General features: G+C 39.7%; 1 protein-coding gene across 10 annotated transcripts in view; it reads left to right on the forward strand.

Annotated features, from left to right (window-relative positions):
* Positions 1–27,799, forward strand: part of LHFPL2 (LHFPL tetraspan subfamily member 2) — a 193,145-nt gene that overhangs the window by 32,439 nt on the left and 132,907 nt on the right. For 2 of the 10 annotated variants that reach the window (XM_048851154.2, XM_048851150.2), the window contains exons 2-3: positions 23,225–23,302; positions 25,438–25,571. The exons of 6 other annotated variants lie outside the window; for them this stretch is intronic. The gene's annotated coding sequence lies outside the window, so the exon portion shown is untranslated. Of the gene's footprint in view, positions 1–18,102; positions 18,395–23,224; positions 23,303–25,437; positions 25,572–27,799 lie in introns of those variants that run through there. 2 more of the 10 variants (XM_075128514.1, XM_075128515.1) reach the window with 2 other exon arrangements.

Genomic DNA, 27,799 nt, shown 5'->3' on the forward strand with positions numbered 1-27,799 from the left:
CTGGCTTGGGGGGCAGTGGGGAACCGCCCCCCGGCATTCACCGGCAGCGTGGCTGGGGCCGGGTCACTGCACTTCCTGCCGCCTGTGAGTACAGGCCCGACCCTGCTGCAGTTCTCAGGGGAGTGGGGCCGGGGCCGGGGCAGAGCAAGGCTGGGGGCTTTGGGGAAGGGGTGGAGTGGGGACGGGGCTGGGGCGGAGCAGGGGCAGGAAGAAGTGGGACTGGGGTGAGGCGGGGCTTTGGGGAAGGGGTGGAGTGGGGACGGGGCTGGGGTGGGGTGGAGCAGGGGCAGGAAGAGGCGGGACTAGGGTGAGGCGGGGGCTTTGGGGAGGGGGTGGAATGAGAGTAGGGCTGGGGCAGAGCAGGGGCTGGAGTAGCAAGCAGCTGTGCAGGGCACCAGGAAATATGGTGCCCCAAATTTCCTGGTGCCCTGTGCAGTTGCGTACTTTCCGTATGGGTAAGGACAGATGCAGTATAACTCTGTTTACCTAGTCTCTGATAAACCAGAATGCTTGGTAAACCCAAGCAATATGCATTGTTTCCCCTGCAGACAAATTTTTTTTCACAAGGGCATGAATGTCTCTAAAAACCTTTGAAAAATTGTTTTGTAATGAACTCTCATAATACAGGCTGCAGGACATGAAAATAGTTGAAAATGAGGCTGTGTATCCAAGTAACTTCCTGTGGATATACAACTCTATTATAATAATAAACACTAGTAAATGAGTTCTGCTTTTTTATCTATTTCTACTAAGTTTTGATCCTATTCTTTTCCACAACATGTATATCTGATTTCTTAAAACAAAAAACACCACTTCATAGACACAGCACATGAACTTTTTGTCCAGCAGAGAAGATGTATTTTCTGGAACTGTAGCCAGTGTTGTTCCATGGATTGTCTATCATGGGTGCTGCTTTGGGCATGGTCTCAAGAAAGCACATTGCAGTAATGTCATCAGCATTCTCTTTGGGCTTGAATTTTATTTTCCCTCTTACTTGTGGTTCTTAGAAAAGCAGTCAGAATTGCTGATTCACTGCTTGTCATTTTTGCCCCTTCCTGCCAAATGAGCTCTCTTTAAGTTCTGCTGTGGTACTGTAAAATAACAAAACCTGATTTATTACTACAGAAGAAAATCCAGTGTACTGAGTTCTGCTGTTCATTAAAGATCATAGAATCATAGAATATCAGGGTTGGAAGGGACCTCAGGAGGTCATCTAGTCCAACCCCCTGCTCAAAGCAGGACCAATCCCCAATTTTTGCCCCAGATCCATAAATGGCCCCCTCAAGGATTGAACTCACAACCCTGGGTTTAGCAGGCCAATGCTCAAACCATAGTGTATTGATCTCAATTTAGCCTGCTTTCAGGGACCCATCTGGAGACTCAACTTAAAAAATAGGTAGTATGGTATTTTATAAATTAATCTAACACTTGTCATGTTTTTTAAAAAATCAAATAAAAACATCTATTAAAATTGAGAATTGCAGGGGCAAAAGCCTGTTCATGCTAAGGTTGACAACGTGAACATACAGTTTCAGATGTCATCTAATGTATATTTAATTAAAGAAAATTTCTATTTTTCTATTTTTCTTTCACAGCTCTAAAGTTTTAATATTTGGTGCTTTAGGAGTAAAATCCCAGACAATTCCCAGTAAGTTCAGTTCTGTTCGAGAGAGTACATTTTCAAAGATACCTAAGTCCCGTTAGGTACCTCAACTACTGAGGTATGTTTGAAAATGTTACCCACAATAACAATAGAAAAAATGGGATTATGCAATATTTTGTGATAGGTGTGTTTGAAGAAGTATATCATGGAGATAGAAACTTTTCGTCTTGCATGATCTTGATGCATTTCTAGGAATTCATGGCTTAATTTTCAAAAGAGCTGAATGTCTACCAAAGCTTTAGTGGAAATTGATGCGGCGGAGAGTAGTCAGCATCTCTGAAAGCTTTTTACTGCATTTCAAAGGCAAGAAACCTTGATTTATTTACACTTGCTGGTGCAAAAGGTAAAATTGATCTATTGCCTGACTATACCCATCGTTTTCACACTGACTGCTTAGCGCTGTTTACTTAGAGCTATACTTTTACATCAGCTGAAGATTTGGCCCAAAGATTGTGATAAACAAGATAAGCAAGTTTTTGGAGTTCAGTGATCTTATCCTGAATTCATATAACATGAACTTGTGCTTTCTGGTATTTGCGGAGTTCAGACGCAAGATGCCTCACTAGTAGTAACCTTTTTAGTAATTTTTTTATTAGGTATATGCAAAAGTGACTTTTAATCAAGAAAAATGTTTCAGTCTCTTCATAGGATGAAGGATCAGAAGCTGCACGGGGCACCAGGCTTTTAGTTGCTAATTACAAATTTTAGGTTTTTAAAAATTATTTTGCTGGATGGGTAAATGTAGCTAGTTTTTGTGGCTAGTGTGCACATTTCCACATCAAAAGAAATGGAGCACAAACAGTACTCTTAGTTTTGAGGCTTATACTTGTCTCAGACTGCAAATGTTAATGATTAAACATATGGGGATTTTTGGTGATCATTCAGGCTGTTTAAATATTTTACCAGTTAAGAAACAATGGAGAGACTTTATCTGGCCCTCTCTCAAGAGGAAGTTGTTAGAACATGGTCATATATAGGTTACATTTATGTAAGGGGCCAATATTTATTGACTGCATGCTTTAAGAGACCCCTTAGTGGAATCTAATTTTATTTCTCATTGCTGCTGAAATGTAGCTGCTTTTGCTTTCGTACTGGGTAGCGGAAGCAGTTTTTACTCAATCTCAAATTGCAAGGACTTTAAATTTTTGCTACAAAAGATGATAGGCATACAGACCTGATGGATATGTGCTAGAACAATTAATTGCACTAAATTCTGTGCTTGTTTATATTGGTGTAACACTGGAGTAACTCAGCTGAAATCAAAGGTGTTGCACTGGATTTATACTGGCTTAACTGAGAGCAGAATTAGGTGCCACAAGTACTCCTTTTCTTTTTTATATTTAGTTGGAAACTATCATCCTGGTAACCAATTGTATGCATATTTCCCTGTCTGAGAGTAATAGCATTTCTGTGGGTTTCCACTGCTTTTCGCTCAAAGGTTTCTCTGTATCAGTAATTTGCCAGGGATAAGAATTTGTCTACTTATTTCAATTAACTCCTTTGGCAAACTTTTGTTAATGGATAAACATTTCATCTGGAAGACTAGAAAAACATTTTAAAAACAACAGGAGCCCTTTGTTAGATCTGTCATCTAAGAAGAAGGATTAGTCAGTCTTCTTGCTTGGGAAGGATGAGGCAAAATGGAACTATGTCTGGAGAAAAAATTATTTATATTTATCCGAATATTCTTTATTCCGGCAAGAAGAGGATGGAAAAAACTTGTCAGTTTCAGCACTGCACCACAAAATCCTGGCACTGTCCTTACGCTAATGTTCTGGGAACTGAACTGTGAAATTCTGAATGGAATTCAATTTATAAAGACCTTAATTGGTTTGAGAACACTTATCTGAGAGAAGCCACCTCTCTTTCCTGACATCTCACAAGAATTGAGATCAGAGACTGTGGCTTAATTGGACCTCTGTTGTTTTAAAACAGAGGGAAAGGCTTTGAAATTTGCTCTCCTGACTCACCAGAGCCTGGGTTTGTTGTTTTTCAGTGCATGCTGAACATTCTCCCAGGCATTTGGGGAATGGTAGGTTTGAAGTTTGAGGAGTTTGTTTACTTTGTGTAAGGGTTTTCTTTTTCCTCCTGAGGTCCACAGATCTGTTACAATGGGTACTTCAGCCTGCTTGCAGCTTGAGGGTACAGCCAGACCTATCCATCATTAGCAGCAGGCTGCCTCCTGAAGTTTGTCCCATTTTTTTCTGCACCCACAGGCACAGTGGTGGCATCAGGTCACTTAGTCAGTCCTCCCTGCTGCAGAGCTTTTCTGAGGGGAAATTCCACATATTCTTTCAAAATTTAAGACCAACAGTTCAGTTAGTTTGTCTGGCTAATTCCCAACAGAGTCCCAGAGTTACCTTTGATTTTGGGAAGATTGTCCATTCAGCTAAGCTTCCCCTTCTGGGGTGGGGTTGCCTCTCTCATTGTAGGAAAAGAGGCAGGCAGGATTAGAAAAGAACTGGCTTTGGGGCATGCAGCCCCTAGGGTTGCTAACTTTCTATTGGCACAAAACTGAACACCCTAGCCCCGCCCCCTCCAGCGAGGGGCATTTAGCACAGCAGTAGCTATTTTAGAATAACGTGCTGTGTAGACAAGCCCATAGACAGGCGTGCTTCAGTGACCCAGAGTTCATATTATATTTATCCAGTAAATCTTGGTATCCTCTCTGTATCTCACCCTGTCTTATCTGTTGGCAGAGATCTAGCTCCAATTTTATATTCTCCACTCTCACAACTGGTGAATGAAGAAAATAAGACTTTTTTGTTCTTTAGGGATATTCCCAGTTCAGGGAACAAAAAGGTACCATAAAGAGAGACATAGCATCCACCAGCTGGAACACAATAATTCAGCTCCTTCAGTGGATAACAGCTGTTCTGGTCATGACAATCAATATGTCTGTCTTTGTGTTCTTCCCAGTTACTAAGAAACCGCTATCAGCCCTACTCCAGAGAGAGCTTTGTCTGTCCTGGGTGGAATAAAGTTTCCATCTCTACGTGCATTGCCAACGAATGGGGGGATGAACACCAAAACGTACATGGCAGAAGTCAAATTAGCAGAGCGGCTTTTATACCCAGAAATACCTTGCACATTGTAAATTAATTTGGTGGGCTGGTGATTGACCTCTTTGCATTTGGAAACAGTAAATAAAGTAGTGTGTGACCTTGCTATATGTGAGGACCTGGGATAAGAGGTGGTGAATGACATCTCACAAAGCTGTGCAAAATCCCTGCCCTATGTCTTCCCACCTTTTCCACTGCTCCCCAGGATGATACCAAAGGATCTAGAGAGCATCAGTGATGCTGTTTTTGCCTTTCTGGCTAAAGGGATTGTGGCTCTCAGGGTTGATTAACCTAGCATTAGTGTCTCTATCTCACAGAGAAAGTTTCCTATTTCAAGACCAGTCCTCCATCCAAGACTAGTGGTTTAAAATTAAAGCTTAGATGAAATTATTTTTGGTCTCATGGACCCCAAAGAGAAGGCAACAAACTGAACTTACTCTACTGGCTGGTGTAAAGTCTGTAGTTTAACTACCGTATTAAACCTTCCCTCAGAAGGGCTTTATTGTGGGACTGTAAACATGTCCAAGCAAAATAAATAAATAAAGTGTCTGTAGTATGTTCTCAGCATGCCAAGAAAAGGAAGTTTTGTAAAATCCATCAACTTTGCTCCAACTCCATGTGATCATAAAGCATGACCTTGGAACCTCATTTTGTTCCTTTCAGAGCTACCCTGGTTGAACTCCTGCAGAAGGCATTGTTATACTATCCGTTAAAGTCGGTCTTGTAATTGGTACTATCTCCAGTCATATGAGGTTTTTTTATTTGAAATTGGGAGCTTTCATTAAGAAGAGTCAGTCAGGTAGTCCTCACAACTGTCATCATATTCCCGAAGTAAATTCAAGAGAGAGTCCTCCTTTTGTTTGTCCAGTTTTTAGGAGCACTTACAGTCTCGGGATAGATTAATTATATCTCTTCTGCTAGATAGCCATTGGTTCACTTAATTCTCTATATTGGTCATCCAGTCTTGCTAATACTATTTACTTTATTTTTAACAGCAGTCTTCTCCACGCTTTAGTGCCCAGGGAAAGAGGGAGAAGATGTATATTGTGTACCTTATTTTGGATGTCCATATTTAAAGGATGATCTTGCTTCCCACCCTGGAGACACATTGCTATGAAAATCCAATTGTAATGGGTCTGGGCACCTTAGCATGAAGACAAATAGGTAAACATAGATAAATTTTCCTGAAAATATCCTTTGAGTATTGAGTTTCATGGATCTGGACCACCGTGGAGACAAATGGATCTTCCAAAATGGAGATAGAAATTGACATCCAAGGATTTGTATGTATGGTTCGGTAGAATTTACAATGTGTGGTATTTGGAGAAATTGCTGAGAAAACACAAAGTATATTTACCACAGTCTGTAATTTAGGAAAGTAGATTTGAATTATCTTGGCTGTTGAAGTTATCTCAATTAGAAGGAGCTTCATCAGGTGGAGCATTCCCTTGCTGCCCATGACTGAGAAGTACACTTCTGCCCCCGTGCTGCAAACAGGCTTGACATATCCCTTGTAACAGACCTGTGGACCTTATTACTATAAGAATGGAAATTTTCAGGTAATCATGGATATTATTTTCTTAATCTTATTTACTGTCATGTATGTACTTCATTCTGGAAAGAGCTATTGTTATACTAGAAATTTTATTGTGAAATTAAAGTCAGGGCACCCCGAGTTTGCGATGGCAGCTTATTTGATTTTAAAAATCCAGTAAATAAATCTGATACAATAGTCTGCTCTGTCTTTCTTCAGTTTGTCATACTCTTTGCATTGTTTGAAGGCTGAGGTAAGCACATTTTTGGCATTTTTTTTGTTGGATCACTTGAAGTGGACAAATATGAAGGGGGTTAATACAGGCCTCATAAGAAGCAGTGAAGTACAAAGAGCGTTTAACTCAGCTCCCGGACTCAGATATAGGGGCTATAAGTAAGGCTAAAATTTTGTCACGGTTATTTTTAGTAAAAGTCATGGACAAATCATGGGTAATAACTAAAAATTCATGAAAGCCCATGACCTGTCTGTGACTTTACTAAAAATAACCATGACAAAATGGGAAGGAGGAAGGCCAGCACCCATCTCTGCTAGGGCTCCAGGGTCCCCCCTGCGGCCCACAGTGGCTGAGAGCGCAGGGTCCCCCCTGCTGCTACCGTCAGCAAGGAGCTGCAGGGGGCCTCCCCACTGGCTGGGAGCTGGGGTCCTCCCCCGCTGCCTGGCAACTGAGAGCTGCTGGGCCCCTGCTAGCTGACACCTCCAGCTACACTGCCCTGGGGCTGAAGCGGAAAATGTCACAGAGGTCTCTGGAAGTCACAGATTCCATGACTTCTGTGACCTCCATGACAAATCTTAGCCTTAGTTATAAGTGTGTTTGCTTGCATATAGTCTTCTTTGGAAGGTGACTATTTTTTTTAAATTTATTGATTCCCTATCTCGTTCTGTCACATACGTGGTAGCGATAGCCATGTGATGAATTGGATTTATCATGAGCCTCTCTGCTATGGCTAGTTCTAGTATTCCAAGCTTCTGAACAGTTTCAAAAGCTGCCATTAAAAAACTGACTGAAAGGGCTTTCCACCTTTCCGTTTCCCCCCCTCCCCCCTTCCAAATTGCACTTATCTCAGACCCAAGATTGGCAATACTTAATCTGTGGGGACAGTTTATGATTTGATAAATTTTAGGGGGTTAATTGTAGAGTTCAAGGCCAGAAGGGATCACCAGATAATCTCGTCTGGCCTCCTGTGTGTCACAGGCCACTAGACACCATACAGCCACCTGAATTAGATAGAAGTATTACAGCCTTGAGGAGCGTAAACTATTGTGTGGTACAGGCAGAGAATTGGAGGGATCAAGCAGCACCAATGCCGAAGCTCCTGCAGTGGCAGGGCCCAGATAATCCTGGCAAGTGACCTGCACATCAGTCTACAGAGGAGGGTGAAGACACCCCCCGCCCCCGCCCCCAAGGTCCTTGCCAATCTGATCTGGGGGAAAATTCCTTTCTGACTGTAAATATGATGATCAGTTAGACACTGAGCATGTGTGAAAGATGCACCAGCCGTGCACTGAGACAGAGAAATCTCAGTACCATATCAGAGCATCAGCCCACTGCATACTGGGTCCCATCTCCAGCTGTGGCCATCTATGATTCTTCAGAGGAAGAAGATTTAAAAAAAAACAACCCAAACCCAGAATACATTGTGGGTGAAGAAGAGGAATTTCCTTCCTGATCCCTACAGGTGGCCATATGAAGCCCTTAATCATGAGATTTAGGAATATAAGACATGAATCAGATGGGACCGTAGGACTGCTGAGTCCAGCTCCCCTCACCACAGTTCTACAACTTGTCATACAATCCAACTAATACATTTATCAAGCTCGCTCTTAAAACTCATTAGGTTGTTTGCCCTCACAATTCCGATTGGGCCTCAGTCCTCTGATGGTTAGAAACCTTTTAATTACCAGCCTAAACTTATTCTCGACAAATTTATACCCATTTGTTCTTGTGCCAATATTGTCTTTTTAGCTTAAATAGCTCTTCTCCCTCCCTTGTGTTTTACCTCCCTGCCGTGTTTATAGAGAGCAATCATACTCCTCTCCCCCAGCCTTCATTCTGCTAACTGTTAATGACTCTGACTAATATGTTAGGTGGAAGTGCAACAAAATTACACTCCTACAGGATTTTAAAAAATGAATGTTTGGTAGTCTTCAAAGGGTGTTAGTTCTCAGGAGGAGACACTGCTTTTCTTTGTCCAGAGCCTGGAATAATTTCATATTTATGTATTTGAGAGAAACGAATAAATTGTTTGAATTAAATCATAAAATCAAAAGATGGTATGAAGCAAACTTTTCATTGAAAATACGTGTGTGTGTGTGTATATCTATATATACTTCCGCTATTTCTATTCTGTACCTTTCCTTCTCATTACTTGTTTTTCTACCATCATTGTTTTCTGTCTTCCTCCTTGACGCCAGCCCCTTCTCCCTTGATTTCTTGGGAATGGGGATAAGAGGGGCTATAGCTCAACTCTTGACAGATCTCAGTATGCTGGTGGTGACATTGCTCGCAGAGAGAACCTTGCTGACACTTCTTAGAAGTGTTAGCATCCATTTGGAATGGATTTAAGTGATAACTGTTTTTAAAAGTTGAAAAATGAAAGCTCAGCAGTTACTCTGATAGTCACTTATGGGCCTTTCTCTTAGGTGTACAGTCAATGACCAGAGGGTTTTAGGTATTTACTGTGAGGGTTGGTAGATTGTCAGTTTTCTTACCTTTGCAGAAGGGCAGGTGACACAATCACTGTCATTTCATACTTCAAGAGGCACATATTTATAAACCTGTCTACTGGGAGCTGCGGAGTGGTGGGTGCTGAGGAACCAGACGTGCTAATTACTGTGAAACTGACTGTAATCAAATCTGCACACACAGACTGGTTTTCCAGAAAAAATAAACCTATGTACTATAGAAATTAAGATTTTTCAAGATGGGACTATGCTGAAGGACGTTAGATTTTTAAGCCTACCTACCATGGGTGTGTCTCCTTTCTAATGTATTTTTATACTGAATCCCCCAGTTTATTAGCCAGTTGTACTACTTTTGTCTATTTAAAGATTAAATATGGATACTTACACATTTTTGATACCAAAAATATAACTTAATTCATGAGTAGAACTTTGATTCTGAGCATCTTTTATAGATATATAAAACCGCTGAAGACAAAACAATAGTGGGGAAAGAATTTAACATGTGATGGCTAAAAATAGTTTAACAAACATTATCAGGGGCTTTTGAGTGCAACTGTTTAAAATTTCTATAGGAATACAAGCAGTGTGATGGTCAAACTTACTGCATTTTGTAAGGGTCCCAACAACAGATTTCTCTAGCCTGAATTTCTGCCTGGAGAATAGTACACTATTATTTGTCCTTTGATGACTGAGTTCTGTAACTCCTCATTTTCTTCCACTTTCCTCAGATGTGCTTTGTAAAGAATATAGAGTAAACAGTGTTCTGGTTGCAGCAGACATCAGGAATCTGAGAATATAACAGCAAGAAAGCAGACACTGATTCTGGTGTTACACGGAACATCTGTCTGTGTTTTCAAAGAGCTGCCAGTTTATCAGTTACAGCAGGGTTTGGCTATATGGGGATTGTGTGAAATTGTTGTGTCTATATTGTAGCTGCTATTGTTGGACTGCTGTGAAAGTGACAGATGCAGGTGTTCACTCTGAAAGAGTACTGGTAAATTTGCAATTTTTGCCTGGCTTGTGCTTTTAGAATTCCTGCATAATAGAGCTTGTTCCAGTATTTTAAAAAAGACCAAACAAAACATATGGGGACCAGTCTGTGTCCTGAGACCATCAAATAATAGGGATTCCTTTCTCCTTTTTAAAGAAGGATGGATTATATCTCCTTGTAGGAGTAATCAGGGTTTTATTTTGAAATCTGAATTCCCTTTATATTGCTTTATCTATTTAGAATTTTTTTTAAAAAGGAAATAATGTGTCCATGTATTGTCTTTACCCTTATAACAGTTATAATTTTTGTTTATATCCATTTTCTAATTGTGATTTGGTTTTATAATACACAACTAGTATGTGTAATTTAGTGTTCACTATGCATATATAATTAATGTGAGTAGTGTGTGCATGCATGGCATGCATATGTGCACAGGGTTTATCTGGCAAAAACATGTTAAAACTAGTAAGATTTTTACTTTTACTTAACCAAGATAAATGCTTTTCCCCCCCCACAGAATTGAATGTAGTGTAACTTTATAAAAAAATCAAAGATGAATTGCAAACTGAGTCTGATCTTGCGCTTACTCAAACAAAAATTTCACTGAAGTAGATAGAGGGTTGCCTGAGAATGCATTGCAGGATCACATCCTATCTATTTGCCTAAATCGGTGGGATTAACATTCTGAATAAAATTTAATTTATTTTACCTGGATGCTAGTGATGTTACTTATTGTGCTATTGGTAAGTTCAAAAGTTGAAGGTTTTGCTTATTGAATGCAGCTGTCATGGTACACCAGATTTTCCTCAGTAAATTTGTCACTGTTGCGCTTTATTACTGAGCTCTGTGAAGATGATCTGTTCTTTAGGTATCTAACGGTTGATATGTACATCAGACTGGGAGCTACAAAAGTCAAGATCAAGATTTGGTATTTATTTAGATTTAATATAGTATTTGTCTAAGTCCTAAACTCTGTACAAAATTAAGAACACAACAAAGAATTATGTATTGCTGGGGGAGAAATGAGGTTCATGAATACTTGTCCTTCTCTGTAGAGCACATTAAGATCTACTGATGAAAAGAGCTTTTTATCAACATCTATTATTATTTATTAAATTTTAAAATACAAATATGATGACACTCAGCTAGTCAGTACACAGAATATAATTTGAGCCTTAATTTATCCATATAAAATAACATCCACCCTGTGGAGTAAGAACCCACAGTCTATCTCTTCCCAATCCTCCTAGAATAGCCCAGGAAAATAGATTATGTAGTTTGCCATATACTCTGCCTCAAGGGTTATATACATATTGAACAATGAAGGGTGATAAGCTAGAGCCCTGCAGTACCCTGCACAAGAGAGCACTTTGGCACAGAGCAGCTGCCAGAGCTAAAAGAAGCAGCATGGATTCTTTGATCTTCATCCAGTGCCAAGAGACTGACTAATTCTACCAGCTCAGTTTCTGTATCATACTTAGGCATGAAGCCAGACTGAGTGGGGTTAAGAAAATTTTGAGTTTGCTATTTGACAGCCACAATAGATGAGGAAAGAAATCTAAATACTTAAAAGTTGCTAACCACCTCAATGGGAAAAAAAGCTGTGAAACATGAGGGGAATTTTGGAATGTATTCTCGTTCAGCACTTTTGAGTATAAATTCTAGTACTGCACAGTGTCTCTCACTCTTGCTTTTTTTGTTGTCATATAAACCTCTCTCCCCCCCCCCCCTTTTTAGGAATATAAGGGGGTGGGGAGGGATGGAAAAAACACCTACAGATCTGGTGGCTTATTTACCATTAAAATGTGTATTTATCAAACTATTTTTAAGTATACATATTTATTATAGTTGCCAGAGGCTCTGGATCCTTCAATCTGTTAATTCATAACCATGCAGATTGGCAGAGTAATGTCTTTCTCATATACTAAATCAACTGTTGCCCTTACCTCATGAGTATCCTGAAATTTCCATTTGTCTGGAGGACGGTACTTAAAAGTTGCTTTTTCTCAGTTGCTGCTGCTTGTTCCCTCTGCTGGCACCTTATCAAACTGCCTATGTGACACCCGAGAGAGACCAGGTGGGTGAGGCAGTATCTTTTATTGGACCAGCTAATGTTGGTGAAAGAGACAAACTTTCGAGCTCTGCAGAGCTGTTCTTCAGCTCTGAGTGAAACCTGTCTTGTTGCATCTACTCGTGTTGTCTCAGAGAGCTGCTTCTGCTGCAGCCCATTTTGGAGCCTGTCTACTTATGTCTTGGGGAAAAAATTGTTGGAAAGAGACTGTCCTGATTGGAGTTGAGAACCGATTAGGGCTTTCCATTCATACAATGGTCTCCCGCTGTCACAGTCAGGAGTGTCTCAGACCAGAACTTTAAAGAGACACTAACTTCCTGCCCTTTCCCAGCAGTGCTGCCTGGAGCAACATACTAACAGGCCCCCAGGTATTTCCTGAATACCATCAAGGGAGTTTTCCAAGTAGCTCAGAAGTGCCAGTTTTAACATCTGTGTAGCCTGTTTGTCTGCTCTTGTCCCTCTCAGCTCACCTCCCAAGCTAGCCACAAAGGTTAATAGCTTTGGAAAACTAATCTGGCCTGTGGATAGGCCCTCAACTAGCTACATGGTTGGCTCCTTTTTGGCTAAGGGATGTTCTTACTGCCCATTCTCTTACAATCTCCCTTTCTGTACTCTCCAGGGACTTTCAGCAAGGGGACCCTTTCGCCCAATTCACTTAACCTGCAGTTTGGGAAAGGGACAGTGATCCCCTACTTTTAATAGCTTGCTCTGCTCAGGCGATCAGGGGGTTACTAAGCTCAGAAGTCAGCATGGTCCTGTCATGTTTTTTTGGAGATGCCAAGAACTCTCTGTTAGAACCACCTGTAAGACAGACTGCAAGCTAACTAGCTCCATTAGCAAGATCTAGAACCAGAAGAATGGGCACTCATTCAGAGGATTTAGGCCAGATAGCAGTGAGATGGTATTTTTCTCCAGTGGGCCAGTTCATGGCCAGAACCAACAGAAAAGTATAGATAATTCTGCTCCTGTCATTAACTTCTTCAAGCAGGTATTATGGAGGCACTTTTAATTTCTTGGGCTGGTCTGTGAGGTTACATCTTTCCTCGATTCTCTTTAATAATAAAGAGAAAGTAGCCAGAAGAATTCAGCTTGGTCAAAGCTATTGTCATCCTGATCACAGCTTACTCAGCTAAAAAGGAATGATTCCTGAGACTGGTGTGTATATCTGTGTGCAACTCTTCGACTTACCCAATGGTCAGGGACTTCTGACTCACTCCAGTCTTCACAGGCTAAAGTTTTCTTCTTCTTGGCTTTTTAACCACAGCAGAAAGAGTCAGCGAACCAGGAGCCTTTTCCATCAAAAGACTTTATCTTCAGTTATTTTCTGACAGAGTGGCCCTTCATATGAACCCAGAATTTGTTCTTACAAAGAATGCCACAATTCACTTAAGACCATATCTTTGTTCTTTTTTCTCCTTTTACACAAGTTAGAAAAACACTTCTGTATCCTAGTGTGGTAAGAGCTATAAAATTCTATCTTCACAAAATGAAACTGTGGAGGAAATTCGATGCTCTGTGTGTATTATTGGGGAGGAGAAGCTCAAGAAGAGTTAAAAGATATGCAAAGCATTCTTCTCCAGATGACTTCAGGTGACTAGTTCTCAGACTTTTAGATCAGCCTGTAAGGAATCCCTAATGGGAATTGTTAGAGGTATGGTAATATCTTGGGCAGAAAGGTATTACAGCTTTTTATAATGAAGTTGAGTGCTATCCTTGATTGCACTGTAAGAAACGTGTACTAGCCTGGAAGAACCTTCAGAAACAGCATACACCAGCCCAGTCTCAACTCCATTAAGTAAAAATAAAAATTGAAAAGCTTGCTTTGACTTAAAACTCTTGTTTTTGCAGGGTGGGGAGGCTTAGCTAGTTATTGAGTAAGTTTTGAACCTCTGTCATTTTAGATTAGATGATGTCTTATTTCATTTATTTACTTGTGTAACTGTTGGCTGTTCACTGTTTGTTTCCCAGCAGTAAGGGAAGTGAATCCTACATAATAGAGAGGTAAAATTAGTTTTTATTTTTGTAATTTGGTTTCTCATAGTAATTCTACATGGCTCTGTCCATATAACCCTGCATTATATTATGTCATACCATTTGTAAACATGGAATGAATTATTGTTTGTGCGTTAAGAGAATAGCTGTCATATGTCTGCATGAAATTCATGCCTGTTACATCCATTCTGGAAGTTAAAACAACAAGTCAGTGTCTCCTGGCCTGACTCAGGCAGTTGAGCAGCATCCCAACAGGAGACTCAATCTTGCAACATTGATCCTTGATACAGTGCTTAAATAGTTTGCTGGACTGGCGCCAGAGTGCTCAGCACCTTGCCGGACTGAGCCCACAGCGAGCTGGCAGCAGCGACAGAGGAATAAAAAGGGAGGATGTTTTTTAGTAATTAGCTCTGAAACAGTAGAAATAGGATATCCAGCAATAAAAGCCAGAACCAGGGATACTTCCTATCAGAAAGAGAGAGAGAGGATAGCCTTGTGGTTAAAGTGCTGAGACTCAAGATCTGGGTTCAATTCCTGGCTCTGCCACTGACTTCCTCTGTGCTCTTAGCCACTTTAAACTTTCTGTCTGTGGTCTCGCTCAGTAAAACTGGGCTAATACTTCCCTCATGGAGGCATTGTGAAGATAATTCATGTACGTTTTTAGTTACAATAATGATGAGGCACCATATACAAATCTAAACAGAAACCAAACCACAGATATGAAAACTAATTTTTATGTAACCATAGAAATTTGTGGCTAGATGGAAATTTGAGAGGTTATCAAGTCCAGCCCCCTGTACTCAGGCAGGACCCAGTGGCATTGGAACAATTTGTATAGTGGAGATTAAGCCCATTACTACCTGTCCTACCTTCAGTGGACATAGAGAACCATTGATCACCGTCCTCCTTATAACAATACTTAATATATTTGAAGATTTTTATCGGATCCCCCCTCAGGTGTCTTTTTTCTCAAGACTAAACCTGCCCAGCATTTTTTAAACTCTCCTCATAAGTCAGGTTTTCTAAATCTTTTATCAGTTTTGTTGGTCTCCTTTGGACTCTCCAGTTTATCCACATCTTTCCTGAAGTGTAGCACCAAGATTTGGACACAGTACTTGAGCTGAAGCCTCACAAGTGCCAAGTAGAGTGGGACAATTTACCTCCCGTGTCTTACATACAACACTCCTGTCAGTGCTTAATTTGTAATGAGAGAGGTGCCGGGGCTCAAGCAATTTTTTTCTTTCATAACTGATGCAGCAAGCCTAGAGGTGCTGGAGCTATGAATTGCCAAGCCTAGAGCCCCGGCAAGGCCTGGCATAAATTAAGCACTGTCTCCTGTTAATGCACACCTGAGCTGTATTAGCCTTTTTCATAGTCACATTGTTGACTGTCGTTCAATCTGTGATCCACTATAATCTCCAGATCCTTTTCAGCAGTATTACCGCCTAGCCGGTTGTTCACCATTTTGTTGTTGTGCATTTGATTTTTTATTTTCTTCTTTGCACTTGTCTTTTCTGAATTTCATCTTGTTGATTTCAGTCCAGTTCTCCAATTTGTCATGGTTGTTTTGAATTCTAGTCCTGTCCATCAAAGTGCTTGCAATGCCACCCAGCTTGGTGTCATTTGCAGACTTTATAATCATACTCACCACTCCATTATCCAAGTCATTAATGAAAATATTGAATAATACTAGACACAGGGCTGACCCCTATAGGACCTCACTAGATGTGCCCTTCTAGTTTGACAGAAAACCTTTGATAACTACTCTTTGCACCCACCTGATAGTAATTTCATATAGATCACATTTCCCTAGTTTCCTAATGAGAATGTCATGTGGGTCTGTGTCAAAAGCCTTACTCAAATGAAGATCTATCACTTCTACCACTTCCTCCACCCATCCACTAGCCCAGTAACCCTGTCGAAGGAAATTAGGTTGGTTTGGAATAACTTGTTCTTGACAGTTTTATGCTAGCTATTCCTTATAACCCTGTTATCTTGTACATGCTTACAAATTAATTGTTTAGTAATTTGTTCCAGTATTTTTTCAGGTATCTAAGTTAGGATGACTGGTCTATAATTCTCTGGGTCATCTTTTCCTTCTTTTTAAAGATAGGTACCAGTTTTGCTCTTCTCCAGTCCCCTGGGATCTCACACTTCCTCCATGAGTTCTCGAAGATAATTGCTAACCGTTCTGAGATTGCTTAAGTACCCTTGGATGAATTTCATCAGGCTCTGCAGACTTGAATACATCTAACTAACATATCTAATTTTCCCTTTCTCCCGTAGAATAATATTACTCTAGTTCCTCCCATTGATATCCTTCATGTAGTTGTTAGTGATGGTCATCTATTTGATGGGAACTTTCTCATGTATTTTCATGGGCATTTCCATTGCTAGCATAGTGCTGTCAGATAGCTATTCTTGAATTAAAAAATCGTATTAAAGGTGAAATAGTTTAAAACATAGACAAGCCCTGTGAAAGGTATTTTGACTTTTCTTGGAAGATAAATTGAATCCTGTTGCAGAATATTAATAGATTTAAAAAGGTCTTGGTGGTCAAGAAACGTAATTAAGTTAAAACTTCAGTTTAAAAGATTTAACAGAGTCAGCTGTTTTAGAGAGCTGTGAAAGTACTTTTCATGTTTTGAGGCTGGCATTTTCAGATGCACTCCACAATGGCCTAAATTTGCTTCCATTGCAGTTAATGGGAATTGAGTTAGGTTGGCGCTGAACACTTCTGAATGTACCGTGTAATTTTGTGTTTACTAGATATCCTTTAAATCTAGATCTTTTTTTCCAAACTGAAAATTTTGCAAATGTTTTTCACAAAAGCAAAGTTAATCTGTACTGTATGTTATACTTTGCTGCTGTGATGTCCCTGTCACTTTAAAAGAAGAACAGTAGAATATAGGCTCTTGGTACCCTGAGTATGGCAGTTAAATATAGCCTGCAAGAGGTCAGTCATACCTGCTTATAGTTTTTTTATCACAGCAGTTATTTTTAATAGACAGATACTCAATCCTTTTGTGGCAGATAAAATTTCTAAAATGGTTAATTCTTTATCGTTCCTTCAAATCTACCTTTATCATTTCAGTGACCCAACAGGGCAGTTGTACATATTATTATTGTTGCTGAATTGTCTACAGTGAAGAACAAAGAGTTCTTTTTTGAGACGTACTCAAATTTGAGCATTTTTCTGCATATCAGAGGCTTCCAAAGAGGTTAGTGGGGCGAAGAGGGAAGTACACTATAATTAATTATAAAGAATGCACAGGTGGTTAACTGCAGTGAGGCCTAACGTAAGGTAAAGAATTTTCTTAGGATTGTTTGGATAATCCTGTGCTTTGTCTGGATTCACAGCGCCTAGGACTGAAGTTTATGGTGCGTGGTAGATACCTTTAGGCAGAGAATGAGCAACCATCTTTGCATTAATTTGTAACAAAAGACTGGTGGGACATTGTCCCATGCAGCTGAGAACTATTAGTGAATTCCTCTGACATTAAGAAAGCTAAAAATCAATGTTGTAGAAAATTCAGACTGTAGCCCAGACCCTAGTTTTTCTTGAGATTTGAGCAGAGAGACCACAATAATAGTTTTATAGAGGTAAAAAGAGCAATGTGACCTCTCCCTGCCTTAATTTTAATCTTTAAACTACTATGCCATTATTTACTTTAGGAAAGGAGATTTTAATTGTTTGTTGATATTTCTGTATTCAGTGTGCCTGTGATGATTTGAGGAATCTGTGTACAACTTATTAAATTCAGTTTGATTTTATGAACTGTCTGTATCCTTATGTCTTATGGCTGTCTTTCACTGTATCGTTAGTTCAAACTGTTGAGCTAAGGGAAGGGGGGCTGGCACTGGGACATCTGTCTATGAATAGATTGGTTGTTAAAGATTGTCAGTTCCTAATCAGAACTTTCGTGGGAAAGAACAAAAGAGGAACTGCATCTGAGATAAACCAGTTTTTGCCAACTTCTCTACAGAGGGCAGGAGTTTGAAGGAATGCAGTTTCCCTAGCAGAGGGAATAAATAAATGAGGTGTTTGGGCAGCCCCTTGCAATGACTGGGTGGGTCAGACAGACAAAGGAAGATTGGGGCAGGAGAGAGGAGCAAAGGGACGGGAGAGGAGACTTCTTGATTGCAGGACCTGCCAAGGCTGAAGGCAGTTGGCACTGGACAGAGACACTCCTTAAATTGACAGGTTTCAGAGTAGCAGCCATGTTAGTCTGTATTCACAAAAGGAAAAGGAGTACTTGTGGCACCTTAAATTGGAGGAGAAACTGAGAGTTGCAGGAGGGAGATCCTGGACCCCTAAGGACTCTGACCAAATCCCAAAGAATACTGAAGAGTGGTGAGGAAACTATGACAGGGAATGGTACATAGATGTTTTATTGCTTTTTACCTAGATCTGTGTATCTCTTTTGTGCTGTCCACAGTAAAGAAATATAGTTTTAGAAGCCCCGTGCAAGGCTTGCATCTTTTTGCTTTAACTATCATGTCTCTGAAGATATAAATTGTAAACTAGAGTGCCCACTAGGTTGGAACTCTGGGAAAGAGGGTGCTTAAGCAATTGGGGAGTCTGGGGGACCCAGCACTAGTCTGAAGGGCTGCGCAGTTGGACCGCGGGGTCTCAGCTTTTCAGATAGGTGCTAGAGAATCTGCACCGCAAGAGTGTTCCGAGAAAGCTAGAGCCTGGACTCTGCTTAGGCTCAGAAAAGCTTAAAAGCACATAAGCCCAGTGTATGGGACCCAAACAAAGTGGCCTGGGGAATGTCCAGGAGTGGGAGTTTGACTGGGGCTGTGATGGTGGGGCATACAAGATTATCTCAGAAAAAGGATGAAATAGTCAGAAATGCTCTATTGTTACATTACTCTATTTTCTTTTGCAATCTATTGAATCACTGATGTGCTCGCATAAATTCTTAATTACAGTCATGGTACTTGAGCAGTCAGCTTTAGAAAGGGGAGGAAAGAATGAAAACAAAGCTAGAAAGAAATGATGCCAGATAATGAGTTAATCTTTTCAGGAGCCCATGGATATGACAATAATGCAAGGAATTTATGCTGATTTTCTTTTCAAAAAAGTTATTAGCATTGTCAGTTTGAGTGGATTTGAACATCTGGAGCAGAGAATTAGGCCAAAATTAAATATCTGTTGCAAAAAATGATTATAACAAAATAAACTATTGATTTTTTAAAAATAAATGCATGGAATTTGACATATTGTCAGAATCAACCTTACTACTAATACTATACTTTCAATCTGAGTATTTTAAAACTTCTTAAAAAAATTGGATAAGGATTATCCATCCGCATTTTATGGAAGAGGAAACTGAGGCACAAGGAAGCTAAGTTGCTTGCCCAAAGCTACAGACTGAATTGGTGACAAAGCGAGAAGTAGAACTTGTGTGGCATATACCCTTCTAGTGGATTATCCACATAGAGGATAGTAGCATACTACTACTACTACTGTAGCTCAAGTATTTAAAATCTGAGTTCCAACCCTGCTGATGATTCTTGTAAGAGGTCAGTCTGGTTTCATTTCTTTGTACAGTACCTAGAGCAATGAGGTCTCTGAATTTGAGACTTTGAGCTCTATTGCAGTACAAATAAATCATAATTATTACTGCCCACAACAAACCATATTGTTAACACAGTCTAATGTTATTTACAAGTCAACAATAAGAGAGCAATGAGAATACGTTTCTAAAATATAGTTCAATTCCTCATTTTTTATGTCATTGTAACTACTTCATGAAATCTTGGGCCAAATCTGAAGTCCTTGCTTTGTCCTACCCATTGAGAATTTTCAGTTGTCTACCAAAACACCACCCAAACTAAATTTATGATCTTTCTGTGTTCCCACCTAGATTAAATGATAGACTCATCTGTTTCTAATCCATTTCTGTTTCCTTACAGTTTTATTTTCCAGCTAAATACAATTATCACCTCTTTATTCCACCACTTCTGTTCATATCCTTTGATCACTTTTGAATGTCATCTGATCCTCTTTTCCCTTTCGTTACTTTGACTGCTTACACATAGCATTTGTGGTATCCTTCATTTTCTTCCTACATTTCACCTTTATGCCATGCATTTTATTTCTGCACTTCCTTTTAGCTAAAATACGTATTCCTTTTCACTATCTGAAAGCATCCCTACAATTGAACATTTTTTTACATTCAGCAAAACTAGCATTACTTTGTAACTGACCAATTTGTACAGTGTCATTAGATTTCATAGTAAATTCAGTACCTGTAAATGTTTGCAATGATTTCTGAGTTTTTGGTTGTTTTTTTTTAAATTGTTTGTGGTTGCAGTTTTGGAAAGTGGCATTCCATACTGAAAGTCCATTTTCCTCTCCCCACCGGTATTACATTTATATTGAAACAGGTTAAATTATGTTCTTGGGATGTGAATACATTACAAATAATTGGTATTATGACCGTTTCATTACTATATAATCACTATTTTTAAAATTAAAACAGAGTGCCTATCAAGAGTACAAATGTAAAATCCATACCGGAGTATCAGAAATGTGGGAAATGTATAGCTATGGTTGAAGGAGAATGACCTATTGTCTAATAATTAAGCATGGGAATTCAGACGCACCTGGGATTGTGGGAGGGAATGAGACTTTAGACTGGAACATGAAGAGCTATCTGCCTATTAATAGACTACTAGCTCAAATCCAAGTTGCAACTTCAGCGAGACAATGTGGACAATAAAGAGACTGTATTGTTTGAATTGGATGGAAAGGAGATGTAGATGAGTGTCATCAATGTATCAATAGCATTGCAGCCCAAACTGCCTGACTGTTTGTCCTAGCAACCTCACACATGTAGGCTAGAAGCCTTCAGAATTTGTATTATAGCACCATCTCTAGAGACCGCCACCAGGATGGAAGGCCCCATTGTGCTAGGCATTGTTGAGAAGACTTGTAAGTCAGTTTCTGGTCTAAATACCTTACAGTCTAAATAGACAAGACAGATAAGAGGTGTGAGTAAGGAACTATGATTAGTTCCCCATTTTACAGTTGAGGAAATGAGGCACAGAGAAGTTAAATGAGTTGCCCAAGGGCACACATGAAGTCTGTGGCAGAGCTGGGAGTTGAACTCAAATCTCCGGAGATATTCCAGTATGTTAGCCAGAGAATCATCTTTCCTCTCCAGTCATCTGCCTATAAAAACATGTAATACAGTCATAGTCTCCATGACCTATCCTAAAATTTACAACAAAAGGGGACAAGTTAAACTGAGAATCCTAGAAAATGCGAGGGTTGCCTCTCCACAGTCTTCTCAATAAATCTTCGCTGAAAAAGGAAGTTAGAGACTGGCAATTGGCAAGACTGTTTAAAGAGTTGGTTTCTTGAGCACGGGCCTTCACTCGCGCCAGCTAGGGATGCTGGCACACTGGCCTCCCAGATTGCCAGCCTGATACAGAGCTTTCCACCTCTAGGTCACTAAAAGCTGCTGAGGTTGGCAGTAACCACAGTTCCTTAATATATGATAACTGTTTAGTGGTCTCTTTGAACTAAATTAGTTGGCTTGATCTAGTCCCTAGTGGTCATGTATCCATATAACAAAAAAACACTCGATCTCAGCAGAGAGAGGCCCAGACTTTAATGGGCATGGAGATTGAACTGTCCTCTGACCTGTTGTGGTGATGCTTCCAGAACACTGGCAAGACGCTCTGAGGAAACCTAGCATTACTGCAGCTGGTTTGAATGTAGTCAGTAGGTAGATTGAGAATTTTACTCTTCAGGTTAGTCAAGCCAGACCCTTTCACTAAATTTACTTTCAAACTTTTATGAAAGAGATGGGGGGATGGGAAGGTATGTGTAAGGATGCAAGTAACAGAAAAATGAAAGGAAAATAAACCAAAGCAAGCGTTGAAATGGCATACAAGAACGTGGAGAGGGACATTTTTATGATTTAGGGCTTTTTGGATGGTGGATGTGACAAATGTAATTTGGTGGATGTGACAAATGTATTTTGCTATTGAACTCAAAACACATCATAAACCTCAGTAGTATTTTCTTAAATCATATTTTTTCCCCTTATCTCCTATAGGAATAGATAATTGCTACCTCCTTAGGGAGCCTGCCTCTGTTCAGATCAGGAGGCAAAAGATCATGGTCACTCATTCTGAGATACAACTGGAACTCTCTCCATTGCAAGCAGTTTTTTCTCCTTTCCCCTTCAAAAGATATATTAACCCCAAACCTTCTCAAGCTCTGTTAGTAGAATCTAAGAAAACAGAAGACTGTTTAGAGATAGTTCTGAGTGGTTTTACAATTTTGTCACTTCAGACTGGACTGGCTGATCTCTGCCACTGTTGTCTTCAGGAACATTATTTTAGATATTGTGTGATGGTGGGGCTCCTCGTTTTCCCCGCATACTGCTGGTCACAGTCTCTAAGGTGGTGATCTATTTGTATCTTGTATCAGGGGGTAGCCGTGTAAGTCTGTATCCACAAAAACAACATGGAGTCCAGTGGCACCTTAAAGACTAACAGATTTATTTGAGCATAAGCTTTCGTGGGTAAAAACCTCACTTCTTCAGATGCATGGAGCTACTCCAGAGGTAAGAAGCAGGAATGAAGACAAAATCGAGATGATGCAGCTGCCTTTTATATTCTTTTGTCATGAGGTCTGTACTTCCTGTGTCTCAAACACAAGCTTCACAGCACTTGGAAAAGCCTCAGGGTTCTTTGTCCCTGGGCATGCCCCTGAAAACCTCACTTCTTCAGATGCTATGTCTGCATCTGTAACTTTCACTCCATGCATCTGAAGAAGTGAGGTTTTTACCCACGAAAGCTTATGCTCAAATTAATCTATTTGTATCTTGACTGTGATTAGGGGGATGCGTGGAAGACGGACAGATTTTTTTCAGGCCTTGGCCTCACATAAATTTGCTGTGAGTTAAGTAAAGTTATGATTTTTAAAGCACTTTGTTAAACAGATGGAAACCTCTGGGTGATACTCTTTAAACCTGTTTTTTATTGGTTGTGTTGGAAAAAGTACAGGTGCAAACTAAACAAATATAACCAGTGGTATAAGTGTCCTCCCCACAGGGGTTTACACTGCTTTAACTAACTAGCTTTTTAAACCAGTTTTACTTATATCAGTGCAGCTTCTCCATGTAGACAAGGCTTGTGTGTAGACAACTATAATCTTTTTGTTTTCCTCTTTTGGTACATGTAGCCAAATCCTTTGGGCAATGATGCCATGTCTGTATATGGATTGGTGAATGGAAGGAATATGAAAACACCATGCATTAGAGTAAGCAATTTTACCCTTAAAATAAATATTATGTATCTATCAGTAGTCCTTAAGCAACTAATTTGTACAGCAAATAAGTCCATGAATAGCACTTCTGTCATTCACTCAGAATAGGGTCTGGGAAAGAGAATTCCTTGATCTCTTCCATAATATGTGGCAATAAAAACAGCAAATGTGCATTTATCATAAAACCCTTTCTTAAAATTAAAGTAGGAAACAAATGGAAATTCCATTAACATTGTATTGAACCAGTAAAATACTTTTAATTTGCAGATATCCTTTTGACTGAATACTGTAATGTGTTTATTTTGCAAAACTAGGTAGAGTCCTTGAACCAAAGCTGTTTGGTACAGTGTAAACACATTACTTAACCAAAACACTTCAACTAAGGAAGTGTACCCTTTTAGTGTGTGTTTCTTGCTTTCCCTTAGGAATTTAGTGCTGTAGGTAAGTGGTAAGAATTTGCAAAGGCCATAAATTCACTAAGCAAGTACTAAAGAGGCTTCAAGGGATTTTTCCTTTCTTCATCATCTTTAAAGTAGTTTCCTTTATCTTGTTACTGTAGATCAGTATCACTCAGACATCAGTGGTTCAGGAACCAAATTAGCAATCCGCATTACCCAAGAGCCATTCATTATTTCATTTACTATTATAGTCTCACAGCAAAATGACTGACCAAGTTGTGACACTGTATGAAATATGGAGAGTTTTCAGAGTAGCAGCTGTGTTAGTCTGAATCCGTAAAAAGAAAAGGAGTACTTGTGGCACGTTAGAGACTAACAAATTTATTAGATCATAAGCTTTCGTGAGCTACAGCTCACTTCATCAGATGCATACAGTGGAAAATATAGTGGGGAGATTTTATATACACAGAGAACATGAAACAGTGGGTGTTACCATACAGACTGGAACAAGAGTGATCAGGAAAGGTGAGCTATTACCAGCAGGAGAGCGGGGGGGACCTTTTGTAGTGATAATCAAGGTGGGCCATGCTATCAGAGGCTCGTTCACCTGCGCATCTACCAATGTGATATATGCCATCATGTGCCAGCAATGCCCCTCTGCCATGTATATTGGCCAAACTGGACAGTCTCTATGTAAAAGAATAAATGGACACAAATCAGACGTCAAGAATTATAACATTCAAAAACCAGTCGGAGAACACTTCAATCTCTTTGGTCACTCGATTACAGACCTAAAAGGGGCAATTCTTCAATAAAAAAACTTCAAAACCAGACTCCAATGAGAGACTGCTGAATTGGAATTAATTTGCAAACTGGATACAATTAACTTAGGCTTGAATAAAGACTGGGAGTGGATGTGTCGTTACACAAAGTAAAACTATTTCCCCTTGTTTATTTCCCCTCCTACTGTTCTTGTCAACTGCTGGAAATGGCCCACCTTGATTATCACTACAAAAGTATCCATCCCATCCCCCTCCTGCTGGTAATAGCTCACTTTTCCTGATCACTCTTATTACAGTCTGTGTAGTAACATTGTTTCATGTTCTCTGTGTATATAAAATCTCCCCACTATATTTTCCACACTATGCATCCGATGAAGTGAGCTGTAGCTCACGAAAGCTTATGCTCTAATAAATTTGTTAGTCTCTAAGGTGCCACAAATACTCCTTTTCTTTTTATGAAATATGGAGACACTCTATGATACTGTTAACACCAATATTATAATATTGCAAGGAATCTGACCAGATATGCCATGTATGTAAGGTATCTATGAAAATGTTATAATTTGACAAATATGATGATCTTATTTATATGTTTGCATCACCTTTAGATTGTGAGTTATAGATATGTTTGGTATGTTTGTATTTTCAATCTTGTGCTGTGTTTCTGGGTGACATCTCCAGACAGAATGGCATCAGCACTAAGCAGGCTTGATGGCCCATTAAGGGACATCAGCTGTACAATAAACCCATTGATAATGTCAGGGAGTACACCTGATGAGTCAGCAAGAGATTTAGGGGCATGCCTAGGGACAAAGAACTCTAAGGCTTTTTCATGTGCTGTGAAGCTTGTGTTTGAGACACAGGAAGTACAGACCTCATGGCAAAAGAATATAAAAGGCAGCTGCATCATCTCAATTTTGTCTTCATTCCTGCTTCTTACCTTTTGTAGCTTTTCTACAAACCGAAGCTCTGAATAAAGGACTGAATGACCCATCCAAGCTTTGGATGTGTTCCAGAGGGACTTTCAAGCCAGCAAACTCACCAGTACTGCTAAGAACTTGATATATGGACTTTGAAGTCTCTGTATGTACCTGTTTGCTTTACCATTTAACAACTCTCTTCTTATTCTTTCTTTATAATAAACCTTTAGTTTTAGACAAGGATTGGCTAGCAGTGCGGTATTTTGGGTAAGATCCAGACCAATATTGACCTGGTACGTGGCTGACCCTTTGGGGTCAAAAGAACATTTTGTATAGTGAGCAGAGTTTTTAAATAACTTCTCACTGTACTGGACCTAAGTGCTGATTGGGAGCCAGAGAACTGGAATGCAATAAAGGGGCTGTGTGATTTCTTTATTCAGCTTCTTGTTAACCCAGCTAATGGGTCAAATAGTGAACTGGCATACGTTGGTTTATTTACTTCAGCTGAAGTCAGTGGAATTATGCCAGTTTACATCAGGTAAGGATTTGGCCCCACACCTTTAAATCAGTAAACAAAATCATGCAAACAACCTTTTCGTTAAGAGTCAGTCACAATCTGACCCTTGCATGGGTAGCCATGCAAGGGACTCCCTATTTCTTATTTTTCTAAATAGGGACTGGTGACATTGGCAACCCTTGCTCACGCTTGAATTTACACCAAGTGAGTATCTTCCACATTGTGTGCTGGCCCCCATGTAATAAAACAATTTAATCATAAATATGGAGCTTTGTTTTTCACAATGGACACACTGAATTATAATGATAATTCCTTGCTTATATATATGAAGATAATTCTTTCCACAAAGCGGCCCAAATTGTGTTCCAAACTATATACATAGAGAAAATAGTTTCCAGGTATCTACTGGATCAGTGTTCATGTCGCACTCCCCATCAGAGCCCAGCCTGGGCCGGAAAAGTTAATGATCCAACCAACAGACCAAATTCAGTGATGAATCCTGGTCATGTGCCACCTGAGGCACATTGCATATACCCTATGAAGAAGACTGCTACTAGTTGCCATAACTTGTTGGGGTGAAGGATTGCAGCCAAGTGGACAAATAGTACAGAGCCTGATGCGTAATGGGAAGAGGGAAAATTTTGGCCAAGAAAATCAGTAATAAAGCCTTACTCTTAAAATAAGTGCCATGTGATTTTAAATATCTATGCACAGATGACAGGACCTAGTTTTTTATGGTCTCTGAAAGGCCACACCAGTAAAATATATGGAGTTGACATTTCCTGTTGAAAGCTGTCCCAGGTATCTCAAACAGATAGGGTTTCCACCAAGTTAACCCTAGTGTAATACACCGTACATTGACTTCGCTAATCTGTGCTTGGTTTGCCTGTCTTTGAAAGATTATAATGAAAACTAATCATGTATTCTCTGATTTTTCTTTAAGAAAATTGGAGCTTTCAAAGCTTATTTTGTCTTACTGTTTTGAAGGCAGTCAGTTTTCACTGTGAATTACATCTGACTGTAAGGTAACAGAACAAATATATGTTCTGTTTCTAAATAAAGCTGTATATTAGGATGTCATACAAAATGCTTTAAATTTATTACAGCTCTTGCATGAAGCTTTGTAAAATGTTTTGTTAAACTGGCAACATGTTCAACGAAAACAGATTTAAAAATATCAAACACATTTGGAAGCCTGAATGTTACTTTTAAACTGAAGGCACAGTTCTCTTTTAATTTGTGTGAAATGCTGCAAGCCTTGACAATTTATGCTGCATATGTATTATGGGTAGAACCTAACGTATATCCAAATGTCTAGCTGAAATTAAGTTACCTGTATTTTTCATCACACTAGCCAATATTTGGCTGATACTTCAATGAAGGTTGTTTAAGTCTCGGAGCTGAAGAAAATCTTGTACAAACAGGTCCCATTATCAATTCATAAATTCAGAACTAATTAGAAAAACAGTCAGAATAGTGAAGTTTGCAAATTAGCCTATTTCCAGTAATATTGATTTAGACAGCAGATTTCAGAGTAGCAGCCGTGTTAGTCTGTATCCCCACTCTGAACTCTAGGGTACAGATGTGAGGACCTGCATGAAAATCCCCCAAGCTTACTTTTACCAGCTTAGGTTAAAACTTCCCCAAGGTACAAACTATTTTACCCTTTGCCCTTGGACTTCCACTGCCACCACCAAACGTTTATCTGGGTTTATTGGGAAAGCCTTGTTTGAAAACGTCTTTCCCCCCAAAATCCTCCCAACCCTTGCATCCCACTTCCTGGGGAAGCTTTGGTAAAAATCCTCACCAATTTGCATAGGTGACTACAGACCCAAACCCTTGGATCTTAGAACAATGAAAAAAGCATTCAGTTC

Source organism: Caretta caretta, chromosome 5, assembly GCF_965140235.1.
Source record: "Caretta caretta isolate rCarCar2 chromosome 5, rCarCar1.hap1, whole genome shotgun sequence".
Lineage (NCBI taxonomy): Eukaryota > Metazoa > Chordata > Testudines > Cheloniidae > Caretta > Caretta caretta.